The sequence below is a fragment of the Acomys russatus genome, chromosome 28 (assembly GCF_903995435.1).
Source record: "Acomys russatus chromosome 28, mAcoRus1.1, whole genome shotgun sequence".
Taxonomy (NCBI): Eukaryota; Metazoa; Chordata; class Mammalia; order Rodentia; family Muridae; genus Acomys; species Acomys russatus.
The window spans coordinates 39,372,933-39,391,810 of NC_067164.1; the positions used below are offsets into that span (position 1 = coordinate 39,372,933).

Below are 18,878 nucleotides of genomic sequence, written 5' to 3' on the forward strand. Positions count from 1 at the left end.
AAACACTGAATTTTAGAAAAGACTGAATTAAACCCTCCTATTTACTTTAAGGATATGCTAACTCAGAATGGAAGTCAGGAAGTGTGTTTCTTTGGTGAAGAGGCTACGCATCTATCTCCACAGGAAACAAAAAGCTATGGATTCTTTCAAAGTTAAAAGGACTAGATTTGACCCTGGGAGACCTCCTGAAAAAATCTTGGCTGCTGACACGGAGGGTGCGAAAGAGACCCAGAACAACAACAGAACGTGCAGAGAATTTTTTTTTTTAAAGATTTTTGTTTATTATTATTATGTATACAGTGGTCTGCCTGCATGTACACCTGCACACCAGAAGAGGGCATCAGATCACATTATAGATGGTTTTGTGAACCACCATGTGGTTGCTGGGAATTGAACTCTGGACCTTTGGAAGAGCAGGCGGTGCTCTTAACCACTGAGCCATCTCTCCAGCCCCACGTGCAGAGAATTTTAATCCAGCAACATGGCCACCCTGGCAAGGGATCACATCCAGAGACCTATGTCTGTGTGACCCAGCTGGAATACAGAAACACCCTTTAGTATACACCTTTAATCCCTCTAGCTGGAATACAGATATGCCTTTAGTATACAACTTTAATCCCAAAGGATGATGTCTAATTGAGGGACAGACAAAGTGATGAATCAGAGAAAGACTTGACAAAATGAGTGAGAGATCGAATATGCCCAACTCCCACAAGAACAGACAGGAAAGAGAAGCTTCTTAAGAGCAGCACAGAGAGAAGAGAGAGGAGGAGAGTACAGACAGGAACACAGTAGAATTCATGTAGTCAGTACAGGACAATTCAGTGCAGTTCAGTTTGTGGAGCCCAGAGGCAGATTTTTCCAAGCAGGGCAATTCAGTGAGAAGCTGAGAGAAGCCCATTTGAATCAGTCAGCTTGGAGAGAAGTTTTGAGGCAGAACAGCTGAGTTGAACCAGCCAGCCAGAATTAAAAAAGAACTAGAAAGAGTGAGTTTATTGAGCAGTAAGTCTCAGAGGATGGGAACATTCTAGGCCTAGGTGAGCAGATGGAGACTGGAAGCTGAAGCCTTGAAGGTCCAGGCTTATAGAAGATTATTGCCCTGGGTTTCCTGTTTGGGGCATGGCAACAACAGTAAGCAAACATTGCGCGATGACAGGAAGCAGGCACGTGCATGAAAAATGTCTGCAAATCATCTCGCAAACACGTATTTCAAATATACAAAGACCTTGCAAGTTAAAAAAAAAAAAATCGAACAAACCAAAAACCTCACATTAAAACATGGACTCAGGACACGTCACCAGTGGATATGGCAAATACTACAGAAAAGATGTCCAGCATCAGCACTGTCAGGGAGTGAGTCAGAACCGTGAGGAAGTATGTCACGTGCCTGTCATCCCAGCACTCAGGGAGGCAGAGGCAGGTGGATCTACAAAGCAAGTCCAGGACAGCCAGGGCTACACAGAGAAACCCGGCCTGGGGGGAAAAAAAATCTGCCACTATCTAGAATTTTATAAAGAACCTGTAAATACCAAAACACAAGCAAACCAATCACTAAGGGAGCCTAATGTCTGAATTGATAATCGTTAAAGGAGTGCATGGTCAATAAAGACATAAAAGGTGTTCAACTCCTTCTTGGTCATAAGGAAAATGCAAGTTATAAGTGGTTTGAGATGCACCTCACGTGTCAGAATGACTATTACTAAGAAAACAAGCAGCAGCCTGTGCTGGTGAGGATGTGGGCAGAGAACCCTTTAATGGGATGTGGGTGAAATGTGTAAACCAGTGCAGCCACTGTGGAACCACTTAAAAAAAAAAAAAAAAAAAAAAAACCTAAAACTAGAACTACTTTATGACCCAGCTACACCAGTTTGTATACACAGGCTCTGACTCGGCATCCTAGAGACACGTGTTCACACACGTCTATTACATCAGTACACAATAGCCACGGCATGGAACCTCCGTGAAACATCCTCAGCAAGGGAATGGCTGGACAGAGTGTGGCGCATGTGCATGACAGAGTTATTCCGCCGCAGAAGAGGGAGATTGTTATAGTCACCAGAAAACTTGGGAACTGGAGATCACTGAGCAAGACTTAGACAAGTATGCTCTCTCTTACACGAGGAATCCAGATGTGCCTGGGTGTGCGCACAAGTGTGTGCCTGTGTGTGTGGACCTGGGGAGCGAGAACAGTGGAAAGGGCTCCATGAGAGCGGACAATGAGGCTTGCAGGGAGACGGGGAGGGGAGGGGAGGGGAGGGGGGGGGAGGGGGAGGGGAGGGGAGAGGGAGGGGGAGGGGGGAGAGGGAGGGGGGAAGGGGGGGGGGGAAGGGAGGGGAGGGGGGAAGGGAGGGGAGAGGAGAGGGGGAACAGAGGGGAGGGGAGAGGGGAGGGGGAAGGGAGAGGAGGGGAGAGGGAGGGGGAGGGGAGGGGGAGAGGGAGGGGGAGGGGAGGGGAAAGGGAGGGGGAGGGGAGAGGAAGGGAGGGGAGGGGAGAGGGAGGGGGAGGGGGCAGGAGAGGGAGGGGATGGGGGAAAGTGGAGGGGGTAAAGGAATGTATGCATCATGAAGAAAGAGCATTGCTGAGGGGCAGTGAGGGGAGGAGACGGGAGGTAGTAAACAAGGATAATATAATGATACAGACGTATGAAACGTTCATAAAGAAACTGACTTATCTGTATGCTAACAAAAATCATTTTCAAAATTGCAAATGTTGATAAAGATAAGAAATGCCTGAACATTTTTAATATTACCGGTGGGAATATAAGACAGTTCAGCTATTCTAAAGTTTGTTTTGACTATTTTTAATAAATATACAGTATGGCCAAGCAAACCAATTTACCCTTAAGATAGGAAAACTTGTCATTGCTTAAGAGCTTGTAAAATTTGGTAGCTGCCCTAGTCACAACAGCTAAAACCTAGAAACAAGCCAAGTGGTGTTGAGATGAGTGTTAAACCCGTGGTGGCACAGCTACAAGATGGGACATTAGTCCACAGTTAGAGCAGGGAGAGGGTGTGGCTAAAGGTGCCACAAGGCTGTGGAGATGCAACTGTCATGCCCGCTGACCGTTACAAATGCATAGCTTAGTACACCCAAAATGCCACCCTGACCATAGGACAATAAAGCCAAGGCAGAAAAAAGAAAGGAGTATTCCAACGTACTCAGGGTACAACTCGTGTGCGTGTGTGAGTATGAGTGTGAGTGTGTGTGTGAGTGTGATGTGTGTGAGAGTATGTGTGAGTGTGTGAGTGTGTGTGTGTGAGAGTGAGTGTGTGAGTGTGTGTGTGAGAGTGAGTATGTGTGAGTGTGTGAGTGTGAGTGTGTGTGTGAGTGTGTGTGTGTGAGAGTGAGTGTGTGAGTGTGTGAGTGTGTGTGTGAGTGTGTGAGTGTGTGAGTGAGTGTGTGTGTGTGTGTGTGTGCGCGTGTGTGGTCAAAGGCCTCTCTACTACAAAATGGGTAAGTCAGCTCACAGAATGAGGTATGAAGGCTGACATACCTCACCACACCAGGGAAATACAATCGTCATCGGAACCACCAGCTGCAATCACAGAAACATGGTCCAGCCACTGTCCTGGTGCTTTGTGCAGTTTGGCCCTCACTACAACTCTGAGCTGTGAGGTAGCTTCTCGGCCCTTTTTAGAGGTGACACTGAGGACATGTAAGGAGAACCCTCCACCATGGTGACGGCGACTTTCAGACTAGCAGTGGAGCTCTGCAGTCTGCACAGTTCTCCACCATGGTCCTGTTCAGAACACTGCAAGTAAGAGGAGTACAGAGCAAACCATGGACAAGATCCCCGCTCTCCCTAGCCGCAGAGCCCTCATTAAGTCGCTATGCGCCACCCACACAGGCTCTCTCATTTAGGTCCTAACAGCATAGAAGGCCTAAATGTCCCTAGCTTGCCTGGGGCCATCCCTCTAGAAAATGGGAGGAGTCGAGCTCCAATGCTGCTAAAGGCCCACTCTTTTCCTAACATGCCACGCTTCCTTATTCAGTTTTGCAGAATAAATGTGTGCGTGCTCAGGGCATTTGTTGTGAGGGAATCATGTTGAGGCCTGGCTTAAATACAGTCCTTACGAAGCCTTTTCTAATCTCCCCGTGACATGTGAGCGCATCCTTCTGTGAGGCTCTGCACATCTCTGATTTGTGTTGTGTTTTACTTGAATAACACACATTAACGTCTTATAAGATGATAATATTTTTTTCAGGGTTGGAGGTGAGGATTCAATCCAGATGTCGGTGATGTAGACAGATGATCAATATAGGCTATGTAGACAGACAGACAGACAGACAGACAGACAGACAGACAGACAGCTGCAGATACTGTTCTGCAGGTATGTTTGACCTGACAGTAGCAGAACCATTATCCTATCTTTACGTTTAAATTCATGTAGTGCATATCAAGTATTAGAACATTCACTGTCTTAAAATTATTTTTAAATTTGAAATTAGATTTGAATGAGATAAAAGAGCCTAAAAATGTCTATAAAAGGCTAGAGAGAGATGCCAATCAGTAAAATGCTTGCGACAAAAGCATGTCATACAAGATGAACAAGTTTGCTCTCCAACACCCATATAAAATATTGATATTGGCAAGCTCCAGATTCAGGGTGAGGCACTGCCTCAGAAAAATGAGGTGGGCCACAACTGAGGAAGGTAACACTGACTTCTGGCTCCCACACCCGCCAGCACATGTGTGTGCCAATGCCCACGCCCACGCAGCTTGTTGCATCAGAGGATGGTGTAAACTTGTGTCACAGCGCTGGGGGCAAAGACAGTTGATCCCTGGAGCTTATAGGCCAGTTTAGCCTAATTGGTGAGCCACAGGTACCAGTGAGCAACTCTGTCTCAAAACCATGAGGAAGGCTCTTGAGGAATGATTTCTGGTCTCCATATTCACACATGCATACATGTATGCATACACTCACACACACACATGTACATTCACTCCTCCATAAACATGCCTACACACACACACACACACACCTATATAAAACTCTTTAAACAGTCTGTTTTAAAATGTAATGATAAAAGAAATAAACATGAAATGCAACATTATCAACTTTGAAAAAGAGTGAGAATGCTTCCCACCAGGTGGCTGGGGTCTTTAGTGGGAGACAGGAGCTCTTCCAGGCCTGCCACAGCAGCAAGGGTGCCTCTGGTGTTACAGCGATCACGCAGGCCTCAGGCACAAGGGCCTTTCAGGCCTAGCACACTAGGACTCCTTAGACCCCAATGGCAGCTAGCTCTATAGCTTCTGGGTCCATGTGGTTTAGATAACAGCTGGTACTGCAGCTCCTAAGCAAGGCAGTAAAGATCCCATAGGCCTCCATGGTGCCTTAAGCTCCCAGGTCTCCAGGGTCTGAGACTCTTGAGTCTGCAGTTTTCCTTCTCTGAATCTCTGCAGTATTCTTCCTTTCTCAGTTTTAGCTCTCTGCCATCTCTCATCTTCTCTCGCCTTCTCTTTACTTTCTGACTGCTCCCCGACCACTCTCCCCTGGCTGTTCTATGGTGTGTTGCTGTGACTGCTGTAATGGCTGCCGCTGGTGCCAGGGCAGCAGCCACCCTTGCCCTTCTTACCCCACTTCCACTTTGGCTCTGCTGCTGGTCTTTGCGGCTCTGCCTATCCTGTGGCTGCTTCCTGGCTGAGCTCCACTTCTGCTGTTCAGCCACTGGCCACTCCTCTGCTGCTGTGGAGGCCACTGGCCACTCCTCTGCTGCTGTGGAGGCCACTGGCCACTCCCCTGCTGCTGTGGAGGCCACTGGCCACTCCCCTGCTGCTGTGGAGGCCACTGGCCACTCCCCTGCTGCTGTGGAGGCCACTGACCACTCCTCTGTTGCTGTGGAGGCCACTCCCCTGCTGCTGTGGAGGCCACTGGCCACTCCCTGCTGCTGTGGAGGCCACTGGCCACTCCTCTGCTGCTGTGGAGGCCACTGGCCACTCCCCTGCTGCTGTGGAGGCCACTGACCACTCCTCTGTTGCTGTGGAGGCCACTCCCCTGCTGCTGTGGAGGCCACTGGCCACTCCTTTGCTGCTGTGGAGGCCACTGGCCACTCCCCTGCTGCTGTGGAGGCCACCGGCCTCTCTGTGTGGCTGCTCTCCACACCTTGGCCTCTTTTGCAGTGTCAGAGCCACTACCATAATCTGGCTCCATCACTTCTGCGGTTCAGCTGCCAGCCACTGCACTATCACTCCTGCTGCTGTTCCACTTATACCCACACCTTTCTTCTTGCATTATCAGCTCAGTCCACTCTACAAATGATGGATGGATCTTTAAAAAAAAAAAAAAAAAAAGTAAGAAAAGAATACCGGGGAGATTTTTTTTTTTAAGATTTATTTATTTAACCAAGAAGAGACTTGATACCCTATGAGCAGATACAGGGGGAGGTAATCCCCTTCAGGAACAGTCATAGGGGAGGGGAATAAGGGGAAAATGGGAGGGAGGGAAGAATGGGAGGATACAAGGGATGGGATAACCATTGATGTAACAAGAATAAATTAATAAAAAATAAAAAAAAAAGATTTATTTATTATCCATAGAGTATCTGCCTGCATGTGTGCCTGGATGCTAGGAGAGGGCACCAGACCTCATTCTAGATGGTTGTGAGTCACACATGGCTGCTGGGAATTGAACTCCAGACCTTTAGAAGAGCAGCCAGTGCTCTTAACCTCTGAGCCATCTCTCCAGCTCTCACTGGGGAGATTCTTTTAATTGAACGGAATATTTTAAGACCAGAGGAGGCAAAACAGGAAGGTACTCTATTCAGTTCACCAGTATAATTAAGAGCCTGCTTTACGTAAACAGAAAAGGGTATTTGCACCAATCATTTCAGACCTTTGTGTAAATGATCAACTGTATTTATACCAACTCTGGCTGTCCCTATGCATAATCTCTCTATTGGGTCACCAGGGAAACGGCTGCATGGAAGATCTGGAGTAAGTTATTTAACAGTCGCCTGGAAACACCTCTTTAGAAGGTAAGCTTCAGCAGCAAGTGCTTTCAATAGTTGTGGAACTTCCTCAAAGTGCCCAAGGAGTATTCAAAGTGACATAAAGGTTGTCCAGCGAACTGTCTGGCAGGCCTTTCTTTCTCAGGGAAATCGGGGTACCAGGGAAGAGTATAGCAGCTGCCAACTAAGGCACCCAGCCACCCTAGCCCTAACATTTTCATTTATGTAAGAATAAACTTCAGGCAGAGTGCTTTCAGCAGGAACTTATATCAATACCAATACTGAGTTTTAACCATGTTCAATCCTGTTTTTAACAATGTTCCTTATCTGTCCTGCACTCCAGGAAGAAATGGGACTCAGATTTGTCTCAGGAAGGCAAATGTTCAGAAAATAACATTTTCTTAAGTACATCTGAATCTGTCTAAAAAACATAATATAGGGCTGGAGAGATGGCTCAGAGGTTAAGAGCACTGGCTGCTCTTCCAGAGGCCCTGACTAAGTTCAATTCCCAGCCGCACCATGGTGGCTCACACCCATCTGAGATCTGGTGCCCCCTACTGACCTGCAGGTGTACTTGCAGGCAGAACACTGTATACATAATAAATAAATAAATCTTAAAAAAAAAAAAAGAACTAAATATAATTTGGGACTGTATCTAAGGACTGGGGAGACAGCCCAAGAGGAAAAGTGCTGAAGATGAGTCTCCAAAACCCACATAAAAGCTGAATATGTGATGAGGAAGCAGAAGAAGAAGTGGATCCCAGAGGCTCTGGCCACCCTAGCTCAATGCCCAGCCCCAGGTCTTAGTGAGAAACTGTCTTAAACAAGGTGAATAACACCCTAGGGGGCCTCTGACCTCCCCAGGCATACATATGTATGTGTACATATAAACATATGCCCACACATGTACACGCATATGTAGCTGCACACACAAGAACCTGAACAACACACAACACTGAGTACTAGTGGTCAGTAACAAGACAGTTCACCCTAAGCTCCAGGACTTAAAAACAGCAAAGTTTTCTCAACTACAACTAAGATTCCTGCCCCATAAGGAGTGAGAAAAGAACAACTCCCCCTCTCAGAGCACTTTAAGCTGATTTAAAAAGAAAAGGTAGCTGCAGGAGCAGGAAAAAGGAGAAAAGGCCGTGCAAGTCTACCTCAAGACATGCTGAAACATTAACACAATGAAACAATTGGGGCCTCCTGTTTTCTCTCCACCCCTCTATGTTCCAATATCAACCAACAAAACATCAAGGGATGAACAAAATATACTCAACAGAAGCAGGTTCTAATGACCTGATGTAGACACAGTGTAACAAACAAACTGATGTGCAAATAAATGTCTAGGGAATTACAGAAAGCAAGACCATGAATGAAGAGAGCACATCACCGTATCCAAGACCATCAATGAAGAGAGCACACCACCGTATCCAAGACCATCAACAAGAGAGAGCACATCACCGTATCCAAGACCAACAAGAGAGAGCACATCACCGTATCCAAGACCATCAACAAAGAGAGAGCACATCACCATATCCAAGACCATCAACAAGAGAGAGCACATTACCGTATCCAAGACCATCAACAAAGAGAGAGCACACCACCGTATCCAAGACCAACAAAGAGAGAGCACATCACCGTATCCAAGACCATCAACAAAGAGAGACGCACCACCGTATCCAAGACCAACAAAGAGAGAGCGCACACCACCGTATCCAAGACCATCAACAAAGAGAGAGCACATCACCATATCCTAGACCATCAACAAAGAGAGAGCACATCACCATATCCTAGACCATCAACAAAGAGAGAGCGCACCACCATATCCTAGACCATCAACAAAGAGAGAGCGCACCACCATATCCTAGACCATCAACAAAGAGAGAGCGCACCACCGTATCCTAGCTCCTTCCTACTTCCACTGCCCAGCATGTAACATCCACACACAGGGCTACTACACAGCATACACACCTAACTAAAGATAACTTGCAAAAGCAGCAGCTCTATTTCACAACACACTTTCATGAGCAAAGTGCTGAGTAGAAAGAACTCCAGATGCGTGTAGGGATTACACTCATAATCCCAGAACTTGGGAGTCTGATGCCGGCATGAAGCAGCTCAAGGCGAACCCTAAGCTACACAGTGAATTCCAGGCTAGCCTGGGCTACAGTGTGAGACACGGACTTTTATTTTGTGTTCTTTCTATCTATCTATCTATCTATCTATCTATCTATCTATCTATCTATCCATCTATCATCTATCTATCCATCTATCTATCATCTTTCAATCTATCTATCAATCTATCTACCCACCCATATGCATACATGGGCGCCATGTGCTTCCCTAGTGCCTGGTCGGAAGAGGGTGTTGGGACGCCTGGAACTGGAGTTATGGATAGCTGTGAGCCAACATGTGGGTGCTGGGAACTGAACTTGGGTCCTCTGCAAGAACAATCCTATCTTACAAATCAAGCAAAACAAAACTCCAAATGGCATATTCTAACTGACGCATTTAAGTGGGATGCAGCTCGGTACAAGCGCCCACGCAGCATGCACAAGGCTCTCCTTACACTCAATTGCAGCCCTGCAGTGCCGAGTGAGGCAAGACTCAGCACTGTGCAGCCGCTGCCGTCATGCCCACTGTAGGGAGCAGCAGCGCTACTGACACACGGCACTTGGGAAACTTCAGTTCGTGCTGCTTACAATTCAGGCAGATGAAAATTTTAGGTGATACAAAAGAGAAAAAAAAAGGGCGCTATCAGCATTTGGCTAATTTAGGAGTTATACCTATAAGCTGGTGGTGTGTGATGGATGTGCATTTACCACTTCATATGTTTGTAACGTGAGATGGCAAGCCCACCTTTGTGTAGAACCAAAGAGAGAAATAATAAAAGTACATCTTTAAAAAATAATGTCTTCGTAGTCTCCTGGGTTCCTAGACTGGCCTGGGGACACTTTTGTGTGACCATCACACACTTATTTTATCTTTTCATTACATTAATCATAAAGTAGGTTATGTCATATACAACTTTGTGGCAAAATTTAAAATGCTTGTAATGAACGTATTAGCTACTTTTCTAGTAGCTGTGAAAAATTACCTGACCTAATAAACAACATAAAGGAGACAAGGTTTGCTTACTTTGGCCCCTGGTTTGTTGGTTCCATGCACTACTACAGGACACCGTGGCATAAGGATATTTTAGATGTTACTATCATCTTAATAACCTGTTACACATGTTCTAAACAATTATTTTTATCACAGTTCTACTTAGGGCCTAATTTGTTAAGACGACATTCAAATGATCACACACTACCACTCAGTCCATCAGTCAGTATCACAGGGTGTTCTGCGGATTCTGAAGATGCAAGAATGAATAAGAATCTGTTTGATAATGATGTGAATAATGTAAATTTAAAAGTGGAGTCCTTAGACATTTATATGCTAGAGCATATAGATACTGAAATATTTGAAAGAGCAATTTCATACCTACTGAATAATAACCTATATGCCATTTGCATTTCACTTTGTCTTTTATAAAAATACTGTCCCACTAACTAGTCTTTGACCACAAAGGATTTGCGAAGCACTAGTTCCTGGTGTTCAAGAAAGAGACTCCTGCTATGCTTTACCATTAAGACATACACAAGAGCAGTGTGTCTCAAACACCAAGTCGCAAACGCAAATCACTCATGTGTTAAGGCACACTTGCTGTCATGCATTCTCCACTGTGGGTCTTGCCTGTCCAGTTAGTGCCATCATCAGACAGTCTCTTCTCTGGCTCTTCTGTCCTCTCACTGTCACTCCACACTGGGTCTCATGGACTCAGGTAATGAGCCGATTCCAAGCACTGTTTACTACAGACAACTATGCAGAGGAATTTCACCCGGGCCACACAACTTGAGGCATAAGGCATATGAACAATATTCCCAAAGCAGTCCAAAGTAGCTCTAAGAGAGGAGAGTGACTGAATATCATTGTTTTCCCAGCTGGTATTTTAAGTTCCATACAGTTTTCATGCTTCAAAACCCCATGTACAATGAGCACGTCTTTGTTGATATGGCAGAAGTGGGGTGTTATTACTGGGGTGTTACATACTCTCCTGAGTCATTCTCATTTATAAAGAACGGGATTGCTCCAGCTTCGGAGCCAGCGATCTTTGGGGTATAAGGGCCAGGCAGGAGATATGTGGGCTCTGTGGGCTACATGGTCTCCTGTTGACAACAGACACAAAGAGGCACACGTGTCCTGGCACGTCGGCAGCCACAGACGCAGGCAGCGCCTTGGCTTCAGTCTACAGGCAACAGTCTGACCCTGGCTTCAGTCAGTTGTCTCCTGTTGTAACGACCGACCGCAGTGCTACAGAAAGCTGTTGCCTGGCATCCTTTAGTGGCTCAGGGCACAGACTTGGGAGTCAGACGGTCTAGGACTCTCTATTAGCTGTGAAGGCTTGGGTGAATCACCCTGAACTGGCTTTCCTTGAAGGAGGTTGTGAAATTTAAATGGAGAGAGGCAATATAAGGATTTGGCTTTGGATTTCGTATACAATAGGCATCTAATAAATGAATGTTTTTATTTGATAAAGTATGGACCCAGATTCTTGGCTAGGAAAACAATTCTCCAATTAATATTTTATTTTACAGCAAAGAAATTAAGTAGGTTTTATAATGATTGACATTAGGATGCAAATACTGAGAACCCTCCATAACAAAAGACAAGGACTATTTATATCACCTTGTTGCCCTTTTACACACACACACACACACTCTATGATGACTTAAATACTTCATGTGTATTCATCTCAATGCCACCTAAAGAGGCACAAATTCTAACTACAGTGAAATAAAGAGGCTCAGAGAAGAAAGTGCACCCTGCACTACACAGGTGGAGAGCAGGCATGCCCACGCGTCAGCATCGGTTAGCCTGACCACAAAGCCCAGGTCTCACCATGGACCAATACGGCATTGCTTCTAGCTCCGTGGAGCTGACTATATTTGTCTTAATGAGCACCAAAACAGTACGAACAATATTCCCTCCACACAGCAAACACTTGCCAACTCCTTAGGTCTCCAGAGTAGGAGAGAGAGAGAGAGAGAGAGAGAGAGAGAGAGAGAGAGAGAGAGAGAACCCAAGAAAACCACCCATCTTCAAGCAGAAGTTTTCCTGTGAGTAAGGTTTGTTTTCAAAATGATTACCATTTGGTGTTTACGTACAGCTAATTTAACTTGAACTCTCACAATTGAAGAAAATAATCCTTTATTAAGTGAAGCAGTAGGGTAACCTCACGTAGAAGCAGCTTCCCACAAACCCCAGCACTGCCCTCTCGCGTGATCTTTGCTCTCAGTTTCTACCTGTGAGAAGCAAGTCTGCAGAGCCACAGTTCTGTTCCTTACCACAAATTCCCAAGGTCTATGAGGTTATTAATCTTCAACTTTGTAAGCCATTCAGATTTCCAATAAAAATACTACCTCGTATCAAAGGGAGAGTTAAAGCAAAAAGCTATCACTCTGTGGCGAGCGCCACTCATCCGTCGGTATGAGCCCTCAGACTCTCCCTCCATGCACTGCAAATGCTGTGGGCAACTCACCTAGACCCAGGAGCTGGCTTCACACTGTAAAGCCTTACAAAGCCCAGCACTCTACCACTGCACAGGGAAATGGTGCACTTAGATGCAGCTGCTTCTAAACTCTACTGTAAGAGTGAATTCAAACTTAGAAATAGGCTGATGCTAGAACTCCCAAGATTAAACTATATCAAATTAAAACCATAAATTACTATCTAGTAATAGATCTATGTAAGACAGTTAAATTTTTCTGTAAAATATGATATGTTATTTCCAAACCAACAGTACTGAGTGTCAAAATAACCACAACTGGGATTTAATAAAACTTTTATTTTGTACATACAAAAATATTACATAATATTTTTGCTACATGAATATCTACTTTGAAAGGTAAAGTAATTTTCTTAGCATTTGGTATTCTACTGAGAACAAGAATGTCCAATTTTTAAAACAAACCAAGTTGTCTCTTAGCATTTAAAATAATATTCAAGCACGCTGGGCTATAAGGCAGTCCTGGGTCATGGACTCTAATGGCCGCCCAAGCAGACAGGCACAGCAGGTAGACACCTGACAACGATAGCCTGACTAGCATTCTAGCAATAGCCTATGATAAGGACCAGTCAGTGGCCTTGCCTCCAGGAGGCCCGTGTCATAAACATCACCTTCCATCACTTCTGGGGGGAAGGGTGCACTCTACTTCAAACACCCCTCCTCTACCATCCCACTCCCATTTTTAAAAATCTGCAAGTTTTGTAGAAAAGAAAGCTTGGAGACACTGAAGTTCGTGGAGCGTGGCGGTGGGGGGGCCGGGGGGGGGTGGAGGATGAGCATGTGCACGCATAGCGTAGCTTGGCAGTACTGGGCTTGCCTCCCCACACTCAGCCCTCGACACCCCTAACCCCAGTCACTTTGTGTGTGTGATTCCAAACACCCGGCCAGGAACTTGGCAAGGTGAGGTAGGAGGTGTGAGGCTCAGCGTCAGCCCAGACTACATAAGCAAGATATTGTCTTGAATAGAAAACAAGGAGAGAGAAAAGAACCTTTGGGGAAGAGGACTAAAAGCCCTTGAGTATCTGTTGAACCTGGTCTACTCTCCAGAAAACACAAATACACACAGAATTCTTAGGCTCCTGGGAGGTTACTTTTAGGCTGTAGGCATGCTACAGATTTGGAATAAGAACCACGTGTGTGTGTGGGGGGGGTGTCTCCAGTCCCTCATAATTCTACCTCTAATTAAATAAATCATAAGCAAATAATAAAGTAGAGATGCAGTCAAGTAACAATACTCAAGTACAGTCAATACTTCAAAGACAAAACCAAGGTGACCGTGTCACAAAGCACTGGCCACCAGGCAGCAAGTTGTGCTCGGAGCACCTTAAATGCAACATGTGACCTGGGCTTGTAGACTGTGGGGTTTAGAATGTCCCCCCCCAGTGACCTGGGCTTGTAGACTGTGGGGTTTAGAATGTCCCCCCACAGTGACCTGGGCTTGTAGACTGTGGGGTTTAGAATGTCCCTCCACAGTGACCTGGGCTTGTAGACTGTGGGGTTTAGAATGTCCCTCCACAGTGACCTGGGCTTGTAGACTGTGGGGTTTAGAATGTCCCCCCACAGTGACCTGGGCTTGTAGACTGTGGGGTTTAGAATGTCCCCCCACAGTGACCTGGGCTTGTAGACTGTGGGGTTTAGAATGTCCCCCCACAGTGACCTGGGCTTGTAGACTGTGGGGTTTAGAATGTCCCCCCACAGTGACCTGGGCTTGTAGACTGTGGGGTTTAGAATGTCCCCCCCCCAGTGACCTGGGCTTGTAGACTGTGGGGTTTAATGTCCCCCCACAGTGACCTGGGCTTGTAGACTGTGGGGTTTAGAATGTCCCCCCACAGTGACCTGGGCTTGTAGACTGTGGGGTTTAGAATGTCCCCCCCCCAGTGACCTGGGCTTGTAGACTGTGGGGTATAAGATGCCTCCACATACAGTGACCCTCAAGACCCCAGGAAGGCAGAGGCAGGCGGTATTTTTACCCCCTTCCACAGCTAAGGCAACAGGTTCAGATACTTGTCATAATTAAACAGCCAATGAGTGGAGAGCAGGAATTTTAACGCAGAACTAATTGCAGATGTGAGCTCAGTCCACTATTATACCCTCCTCAGAGCAGAGAAAACAGACGGACAAACCACACATAAAATATGGAAGCAGTAAACAGTAATTAGTGTATTTTAAATATTCAACTGAATTTGATCTCCAGCATTGCAAAAAAAATGTTTCTTAATGAAAAAATTTTAACATTTAATTTCCTCTTGCTTCATTAGTTAATATAAAACTTTTTCCAGAAAAAGAAATTACACTAAAAAGCCTACCACTGAAAAACCATGCATTTTGTTGTTTGATAAAACATTTGTTCTTGCTCATATCTTTAGCTCTTTATATATAAATATAAGAAATGGAAAGCTTAAGCTGGGTGTGGTGGCGCAAGTCTTTAATCCCAGCACTCGGGAGGCAGAGGCAGGCAGAATCATTGTTGAGTTTGAGGCCAGCCTGGTATATAGAGTGAATTCTATCTCAGGCAGCCAGGGCTACACAGAGAAACCCTGTCTGGAAATGCTGAAAGGAAGGAAGGGAGGAAGGGAGGGAGGGAGGGAGGGAAAATGTAAATATCAACTTTGGGGTTTCTTTTCTTTCTTTCTTCTTTTTTTTTTCCCCCTCCTGCTGTTTTGAGACAGGGGCCCACACGGCCCAGGCTGGTTTCGAACCCAAGTGTAGCTGACGATGATGTTGACCTCCTGCCTGTCTGCCAAGTTCTGGGATCACAGGTATGCACCGCCATGTCCACTTTGTGCAGCGCCGGACATGAACCCAGGGCTAGACAAGCACGCTATCCACTGAGTTACTGCCGCAGCTCCTCACGCCGTGTGAACATACATGTAATGTACGAATTTTTGAGAGATAATTAAACATCAGCGTGGGTTCTGATCCCACAAGGGATTTGACAACGGGGAGCTTGCGTTTCTACAGGGACAGGGAAGTTTACACTCTACTTAATTACTCACTGTGATTTTTAAGTTAGGATCTAGAATCATTACGGACTATACAACGTTACAAAGCAATAGCACCAACAGTATCAAATGCTGAAAGGATAGTTTTAAACGTAAAAATGCGGAACTGGGAATGTATTCGGAGTTGTGTTCTCCAAGCAGGCACAAGGCCCCGGGGGCCGGCTCCGGGTGGAAATAAAAGAATGTGATTCTAAGCACACACAGCTGAATGCAGCGTCTTGTGTTTCTTTTCATATTTGTATTCCTACTATTTGGTACTTTCAAGGGAACATGACTAAAGTTTTAAGTAGGTCAGTTTGTTTGACTGACAAACCAAAAAAGGTGCCACGAGTAAGCAGGCGTAAAAGCAAAACCAAATGGCAAAGCTACCTGCACGCAGTTCACAGGCGCCGCTAGCATTAGCAGAGGGTCTGTGCTCAGCCAACCGAATACCACCGAGCCCCTTAGCATGGCCAGGGCTCGTGGAAGATGGAGAAACAAGACTGAAAACAATTATGTAAGAAGAAAAACAGTATTTAAAAAAAAAAAGAAAGAAAGAAAGAAAGAACGAGAAAGCCCACGTGCACCTGGCAGGTTAATTACTTGTGGCAACCCAGGGTCTAAGGAGGACCCTTGCCCAAAGTATCCTCCTACGCTAAACAATACCTTAAGGTAAGACGCAAAATCTAAAGGAAGGCAATTAAAGCAGGTTAGTATCCAAAACTGCGAGGTCTCCACCAAAAGCATGATATTAAAACACCGCCTGGAGGAAACGAACGTAACAAGCTCCCCAAACCGGAACGTCAGGACCGTGCAAGACTGGGAGACCGGCTCGGAACCCCAAACTGTCTGCAAATCGGGGACCTTCCCTGGAGAAAGCCGCGAGCTCATCCCGGAGCGGCGCCGCCCGGCCGGGTGCGGTTTCCGCAGGAGCCCCGGGAGCCCCGCGGAGGGGACACCCCGCAGGCCGCCCACCCCGGACCCCGGGCACCTGCCCCCGAGGCCCGTCCGGGTGCCCGCCCGTCCTCCCTTCGCCGACGCGAACGCGGGTGGCCGCCCCCCGCAGAGTCCGGCGCGCAGGACGACGCGGCGGTTACCTCGCAGTCAGCGCCCGCCGCGCAGGCCGAGCCGCCACACCCGCTCCGCGCCGGCGCCGCGCCAGCCCCGCTCGGACACCCCGCGGACGAGCCCGCTCGCTCGCTCGCCCACTTGCTAGCTCGCCCTCCTGCCTGCTCGTGCCCGGCCCGCGGAACGCGGCACTCTGGGAAATGTAGTTTTCGGCTGCCTCCCCGGGAGCGCCCCGCGGCACGCGCTCTGAGGTGGTGCCGCGTCGCTTCTGTTTCTACCAGTATCTATCCCCTGCGCTGCGAATATTCCAGGTTTTATGTCTGTTCTTATCAGTTTCATCGCATGCTCTGAGAAATACATTGGAAAACAGCTTGTGTCTAAAAACTAAGGAAGTAATTGAACTAAGTACCGAGAGTTAAACACAATTATCAGTAAAAAAAATAGTGAGATAAGCCAAACGCTCAATAAAATCCCTGTAAATGTAGGAAAAGACAACTAGGGAACATTCTAGGATATTCCCCTGAACCCTATTTCCAAAGTTTTCAGGATGTCCAAAACTTATAAGGAAGTCAGCCATACACTGGGTGGCTTGGTTCAGCAAGGTGATCTCAGCTGTTGGCGAGGCTGAGGCACGGAGATACAAATTGGATCTGGCCCCCGCAAACTAAAGAGCCCCCAGCTGGGCCTGAAAGGGCGGCAGGTGTGATCAAGGACCGCTCCACCTGGCCTACTAACGCCAGCCAGGGCCCAGAAGGCCTCCTCTTCCGTTCTCTCAAACGCAGAGTCCCGATTCACTCTTCTCCCTTGAGCTGTTTTGGCCACCTAGCCGGGTCGGACAAAAAAACATTTAAAAAAGAGTTAAATATTCATACCAAATAGCAACAAAAGAGGGGGAGGGGTAGCCCTCTGCTAGAAAGGGATACAGCAATAACAATGGTTTCACCTAATTATTTTAAAAATATGGATTTTATAAAACAAGATAAACCAAAACCTAGAGCCTCTTCTCAGCTTTTATTTGTTTTTTCCTCTCTCCCCTCATTTGAGGATACCCAAGTTGGTCCATAAACAAAGGATTTTTGACTACTCTCCCCTGAGCTCTACAAATTAAAACTAGGAAGGACCCAATACCTCCTGCGTCATTACCGATTGTACTTAGTGGGGGAATAAATGATAGTGTTAAATCCCAATCGACATTAGCATTTTATATTTTAAGTCTTTATCTTGATTCCTGGCGTAAACGGCTTTTAAACCTCCACAGATATTTCAGATGCTGTCTGCCGATGGATTTGGAAAGCTTAATCAAGAAGGCAGTTTTATCTTGTCTGCAACGGAGATAAAGCTTGTAGGCAGCAGGCGGGTCTGGACAGAGTTGCCGAACGTCTCAGTGGAAAAATGGACCATTGAGACGCGTCACCTCCCAGCTGTGGCCGAGCAGCTGGCTTGTGTCCCTTCCTGTCCACCCATCACCTGCTACCACCCCCCTCCTCCATGCCAATCTTTACTGGCTTACACTTGCCTGAACAATTACTTCCATAACCAGGAGTTACGGAATTCCAGCATTCAGGAGGCAGAGCAAGAGCTCCAGACCAGCTTGGGCTACATAATGACAGCCTTGGGCTAACCTGGGCTGCTGTATGAAAGCCTGCCTCAAAAAACAAAATTGAAAAATGGAAAGATTTAGCAATGACTTCCTGTGTTCTACCTACCTCCAAGATGCACTAGTGGCTCCGTTTCCTAGCCTTGGCCGAGGGGCTCATTTTATGCTAATAAATTAATACTCATGCAACCAATTTGACAAATATAATCTTTAAATCTCTGGGCATCAGACTGGAGAGAAGACTCGGTGGTTCAGAGCATTGGCTGCTCTTCCAGAGGACCCAGGTTCTGCTCCCAGTACCCACATGGGTGAAGGGACTCTGGGCAGCTTGAGTGAGGCAAGCTGGGCTTTGGCAGCCTTGCTCTTCCCCCCATTCCCTCTGCCTTGCTAAAAACCGTTAGATAGCAGTCCTGAAGCTACTCCTGTTGAAGCTGACTGCCAACGTCCAGCTATCGCAGTATTGATGTCCAGCAATCAAAAGCTCCCTTTTGGCTCACCTAATTAACACGCCCAATCAAAAACAACCAACTCAAGCTGGGTGTGGTGGCGCACGCCTTTAATCCCAGCAGTCCGGAGGCAGAGGCGGGCGGATCTGTGTGAGTTCGAGGCCAGCCTGGTCTACAAAGTGAGTCCAGGACAGCCAAGGCTACACAGAGAAACCCTGTCTCAG

The 18,878-nt window shown here is 46.6% G+C and overlaps 1 protein-coding gene across 1 annotated transcript in view; it reads right to left on the minus strand.

Annotated features, from left to right (window-relative positions):
* Klhl8 (kelch like family member 8) overlaps positions 1-16,701 on the minus strand; it is a 56,572-nt gene extending 39,871 nt beyond the window's left edge. Inside the window, exon 1 of the mRNA XM_051170630.1 lies at positions 16,641-16,701. The gene's annotated coding sequence lies outside the window, so the exon portion shown is untranslated. The remainder of the gene's footprint in view (positions 1-16,640) is intronic.
* Between the last annotated feature and the right edge of the window lie 2,177 nt (positions 16,702-18,878).